This window comes from Pongo abelii, chromosome 17, assembly GCF_028885655.2.
Source record: "Pongo abelii isolate AG06213 chromosome 17, NHGRI_mPonAbe1-v2.0_pri, whole genome shotgun sequence".
In the NCBI taxonomy this organism is placed as follows: domain Eukaryota; kingdom Metazoa; phylum Chordata; class Mammalia; order Primates; family Hominidae; genus Pongo; species Pongo abelii.
Window position 1 is genome coordinate 85,410,577 of NC_072002.2, and position 5,768 is coordinate 85,416,344.

A 5,768-nucleotide genomic window follows, 5' to 3' on the forward strand; every position below is an offset into this window, starting at 1 on the left:
TGAGAGAAGTATATAATGCAATACTGTAGACCAGGGCTTCTCAGTCTTGGCACTGTTGGCATTTTGCACCATGTATCTCTCTGTTGTGGGGCCGTCCTGGCATTGCAGGTGTTTAGCAGCATCCCTGGCTTCTACTCACCAGATGCCAGTAGCACCTTCCTCTACCCTGTCCAATTTGTGATGACCAAAAATATCTCCAGTTGTCACCAATGTCTCATGGGAGGACAAAATTGCTCAAAGTAAGAACTACCAGTCTGCAGTGATCACAGTTACACTAAATTATCTGTGTATTCTCAGAGTTTTTTTTTTTTTTTTTTTTTTTTTTGAGACACAGTTTCACTCTGTTGCCCAGGCTGGAGTGCAGTGGCATGATCTCGGCTTACTGCAACTTCCACCTCCCAGATTCAAGCGATTCTCCCGCCTCAACCTCCCAAGTAGCTGGGATTACAGGCGTGAGCCACCACGCCTGGCTAATTTTTGTATTTTTAGTAGAGACGAGGTTTCACCATATTGGCCAGGCTGGTCTCGAACTCCTGGCCTCAAGTGATCCACCTGCCTCGGCCTCCCAAAGTGCTAGGATTACAGGCGTGAGCCACCAGGCCAGACCAGAGTTTTTGTCATATATATTTACCACTATGCTATTTAGTACCTAAAGGTTCATCACTATAATATTTTTTTCATGGCTTTTTTTTTTATCATTACCGAGTCACTCTCTGACTTTTTAAATTAAATGCCATATTATCTTTTCATGAATATTGCTATTTCCACTACTTTTATTTGCATTTTCCTGAATAAATTATGGCTCATCCCTTTATTTTCCACCCCTTAATACAGTTCCTAGTTCAACATTTCCACCACTACTGCCGCATATAACTTGGCCTTCTGCAGATGTTGTAAAGCTGAATCCATTTCAACCACAGTTCTTTGTAAGCACAGGCAGAGTTGTGCTGTTAATAGAGAAAGCACCTTTTTTGGCCTCACATCTTAGTCACTTTCGGCTGCTATAACAAAGTACCACAGATTGGGTGGTTTATAAACAATAGAAATGTATTTCTCCGATTTTGGAGGCTGGAATTCTGAGATCGGGGTGCAGCAATGTCAGGTTCTGTTGAGGGTCCTCTTCTGGCTTGCCGGCTAGTTGTGCACTCACAAGAGGAAGGAGGGCATAAGAGCTCTTTAGGGTCCCTTTGGCAAGGTCACCAGTCCCATTGACAAGGGCTTCTGTCTCATGACCTAATCATCTTCCAGGGGCTTCACCTCCTCATACCATCGCAGTGGGGGTTAGGGCTTCAACATACAAATTTTGGGTGGACACAAACCTTCAGTCCATAAGGCCTCACCTTGTGTACTGATATTGAGCTGTATTACTGAAAATTTGAGAATCTTGTATCCTACAATTTTCTGCTCTTAATATATTTGTTGGACTTTAAGTAGAATATATTAGGTATAATATTCTTTTCAGTGGAATTATTTGTGATGTTTGATGCTGCCAAAGGAAAAAAATAGATTCTTTCTAACCCCAGCGAATAAGACACTTGATTTTTGAATCTGCTTGTCTGGGAAACAGGATGGGTACAGCAATGCTGCACTCAGGTGCAGCCCCACTCCTCATACTTGCCTCTGATTTTGTGCTTAGGGCGAAAAGCTTCCGAGAATGCAGCCTCTAGAAATGAGCACGGCTTCTGTGCACTGAAAATCTTGCTGAAAAGCTCCTTTTGTTTCTGGGATATACCAGATGGAGTGTTCTCTCTGTACAAACAAACATTCAAAATCCTTGAGAAGAGATATGTAGGTTACAGTTTAACATTCACTATCTCTACTAGGAGGGGGACAAATTCCTGAGGCAAAGGAGTTGCAATAGAAATTCTTGAAATTTAGGCCGGGCATGGTGGTTCACGCCTGTAATCCCAGCACTTTGGGAGGCCGAGGCGGGCGGATCACCTGAGTTCAGGAGTTTGAGACCAGCCTGACCAACATGGAGAAACCTCATCTCTGCTAAAAATACAAAACTAGCCGGGCATGGTGGCTCATGCCTTTAATCCCAGCTACTCGGGAGACTGAGGCAAAAGAATAGCTTGAACCCGGGAGGCGGCGGTTGCAGTGAGCCGAGATCACTCCACCGCACTCCAGCCTGGGCGACAAGAGCAAAACTCCGTCTCAAAAAAGAAAGAAAGAAAGAAAAGAAATTCTTGAAATTTAAAGAGTACGGGGAATGTTCCATTCATTTAATCTTGGGTAATGAATTGGAGGTGCCCTTCCTGGTCCCGCCCCAGGGGTCCACCCCTTCTGCTAGGACTGGTTTCCGCCCACTCATCTGTCATCTTGCTCAGTTGTCACCTACACAAAGCCTTCCTTTCTTCTCCCCAGGCAGTGCTGACGGCTTCCTCTTCACTGTCCCCAGCTCTTTGTGTGTGCTACATTTAGAATGAAACAAATTGTTCTGTAATGATTTGTTTACATATCTGTCTCTCCCAGTAGGTGATGAGCTCTTTGGAGTCAGAGACCACATCTTCATCATTTTCAGACACCCATCTCCTTTTGTTGAAGAAATCTTTGAGTCTATTTTCAGATCTTTCTGAACTCCTTTTAGAGATTCCCATTGTCGGTAGCATAAACTCCAAACTTCACTTCTGTGCCTTGACACCCCCGTCAGACTGAATATTTACAGATCTCCGAAGACTCTGGGCTCTTTCTCCCCTTTCTTCTTTTACCAATAATGTTCCCTTTGCTTGGAATGTATCTGCCCAAACACTAAACATCAACTACCCTTTCTTTGTTCTGGGTTAACTCTTCCTCATTCTCAAGATGGGTGAGAGCACACCCTGGGTGTTGCGACAGTATTCTGTGATTTTCCCAATATATCATTTAGCACACACTGTTATGATCACCTGCTTACGTGTCTGCCTCGCCCTCGAGGCTGGATGATGCTGGAGTTGCTGTATGCAGTTTCCCTGCCTTCTAGCAGAGGGCCTGGTACTCAGTCAATGTTAGTAGGATTATGTTTCTTACAAAAGCCGCATAAAATATCTTGAAACTTCATAGTAATATAGAAAGAGTGTGTAATCTGAAATAGAAATGTTGAGTTCTTGTCCAGATTCTGCTATTTACAACTGGGGAGGAAAATAAAATCTAAAAGTTTGTCTACGTTTAGAAGAGCAGACATAAGTAAAGAAAACGGTGAAGAAACAGACAAGCTAGCTTAGCAGCAACTGGGGTTAACATGGTACAACAGGAGAGGCCAGGCGCGGTGGCTTACGCCTGTAATCCCAGCACTTTGAGAGGCCGAGGCGGCCAGTGGATGGTTTGAGTTCAGGAGTTCCAGACCAGCCTGGCCCACGTGGTGAAACCCCATCTCTGTTAAAAATACAAAACTAGCCAGGCGTGATGGCACATGCCGGTAATCCCAGATACTCGGGAGGCTGAGACAGGAGAATCGCTTGAGCCTGGGAGGTGGAGGTTGCAGTGAGCCAAGATCATGCCCCTGCACTCCAGCCTGGGTGACAGAATGAGACTCTGTCCCCCCCCCCCAAAAAAAAAAAAGATACAGCAGGAGGGAAAGGGGCATCAGCTCCTCATGTTACCAAATGGCCCGGCAATGCAGGAACAAGTACGGGCCTCTGGCCCAGGCAGATGGGCGACACCAAGATGGCCCCAGGGAAGAAAGGAAAGAAAAGAATTGGTTTTTGATTTTGGATAAAGAGAGGATCTCAAGCCTGAGGTTTATTTATTTGTACCTATGCCTGTTTATTCCCTGGTGAAGCTGCTGGAACAAATCCATGTCCGCCTCATGTGGCCTGGCTGTATGGAAGGGTGACAGCAGAGCTCATGCTTCGGCGAGGCTTTCCACATGTTGGAAACGTGACAGCTGCCTGGACTGCTTGTCCTGGGCTTTGGCAACACTGACCACCTGTGCGTGAAGCAGCAGGTCATTCAATGTCTTTGAGCCTCAGAGTTTCTCTGTAAAAATGAGGATATATATTCACAATATGAATCTCAGACAATATTAGCTTTGAAGTTTTTAGATATAAAATTGTTTATGCCATCTGTTCCATGGCCACTCATAGAATTAAACGAAGATCTAGGAGGGCAGGCGTGTGTCTGGGGCCCTCTGTGTCCCCGTGGAGCTGTCCAACCTTGCTGTCACACACAGTCAGTGTTTTAAAATGGAATTTACTCTTTGACAGATGTGCTGCCATTTCTCTTTCAGTCTCTCTCTCATGGTTTAGATACCTCAAGCCTGGATGGCCAGGGCAGTGCATTGCACGCAGTGCAGAGAGATGAGCATTCAAAACGTGGCATGGTGGGGGCTCTTGGACATTGCATGGGCTCTGGAGTCAGAATGAATTCTGTCCTTGCTCTGTGTGACCTTCAGCAAGTCTTGTATTACTTCTCCAAACCTCAGATTACTATCTGCAGTATGAAAATAACAAAGCACCAGGCCGGGTGCTGTGGCTCACGCCTGTAATCCCAGCACTTTGGGAGGCCAAGGCAGGGGGATCACAAGGTCAGGAGATCAAGACCATCCTGGCCAATATGGTGAAACCCCGTCTCCACTAAAAATACAAAAATTAGCTGGGCGTGGTGGTGTGTACCTGTAATCCCAGCTACTTGGGAGGCTGAGGCAGGAGAATCGCTTCAACCCGGGGGGCGGAGCTTGCAGTGAGGCGAGATCGTGCCACTGCACTCCAGCCTGGCAGTAGAGCGAGACTCCGTCGCAAAAAAAAAAAAAAGAAAAGAAAAGAACAAAGCGCCTACCTCCTGCGTGATGTGGGGAGCCTCTGGGCCGACGCATGTAAAGCACTTCCCTGCAGGCAACACCCCAGCATAATCAGCAGGCAGTGGATGCCAGTTACTCTGGCTCCTTAGTGAGTCCTGATGTGCACATGGGAAGTGGTTATTGTTATCCCTACTTTGCATGTGAGGAGAATGAGCCTTTTCATTAAGTGGCTGATTTGGGATTTTTTTTTTTTTCAAGACAAGGTCTCACTCTGTTGCCCAGGCTGGAATGCAGTGGTACGATCATGGCTCACTGCAATTGTAACCACCCAAGGGGCACACCTTGCCCGCTGCCTAGACAGAGCTGATTCATCAAGACAGGGGAATTGCAATAGAGAAAGAGTAATTCGTGCAGAGCTGGCTGTGCAGGAGACTGGAGTTTTTTTACTACTCAGATCAGTCTCCCTGAGCATTCGGGGAGCAGAGTTTTTAAGGATAACTTGGTGGATGGGGGAAAGCCAGTGAGCCAGGAGTGCTGATTGGTCAGAGATGAAATCACAGGGAGTGGGAGCTGTCTTCTTGCACTGAGTCGGTTCTTGGGTGGGGCAGAGGGACACAAGATCAGATGAGCCAGTTTATTGATATGGGAGGTGCCGGCTGATCCGTCAAGTGCAGGTCTGCAAAATATCTCCAGCACTGATGTTAGGAGCAGTTTAGGGAGGGTCAGAATCTTGTAGCCTCCAGCTGCATGGCTTCGAAACCATAATTTCTAATCTTGTGGCTAATGTTAGTCTTACAAAGGCAATCTAGTCCCCACACAAGAAGGAGGTCTGCTGTTACCATCTTTGTTTAAACTGTAAACTAAATTTCTCCCAAAGTTAGTTCAGCCTACGCCCAGGAATGAACAAGGGCAGCTTGGAGGTTAGAAGCAAGATGGAGTCAGTTAAGTTAGATCTCTTTCAATGTCTCAGTGTCTCAGTCATAATTTTGCAAAGGTGGTTTCAATACCTCAGCTTCCCAGGCTCAAGTGATCCTCCTGCCTCAGCCTCCCG

At 46.3% G+C, this 5,768-nt stretch overlaps 1 long non-coding RNA gene across 1 annotated transcript; it reads right to left on the reverse strand.

Moving 5' to 3' along the window:
* Positions 1-755: 755 nt before the first annotated feature.
* On the reverse strand, positions 756-5,179 carry LOC100940197 (uncharacterized). The gene is made up of 3 exons (XR_152627.4): positions 5,059-5,179; positions 3,735-3,957; positions 756-3,064 (listed from the first exon to the last, which is right to left on the reverse strand). It is a non-coding gene; the product is annotated as an uncharacterized LOC100940197 (long non-coding RNA).
* Between the last annotated feature and the right edge of the window lie 589 nt (positions 5,180-5,768).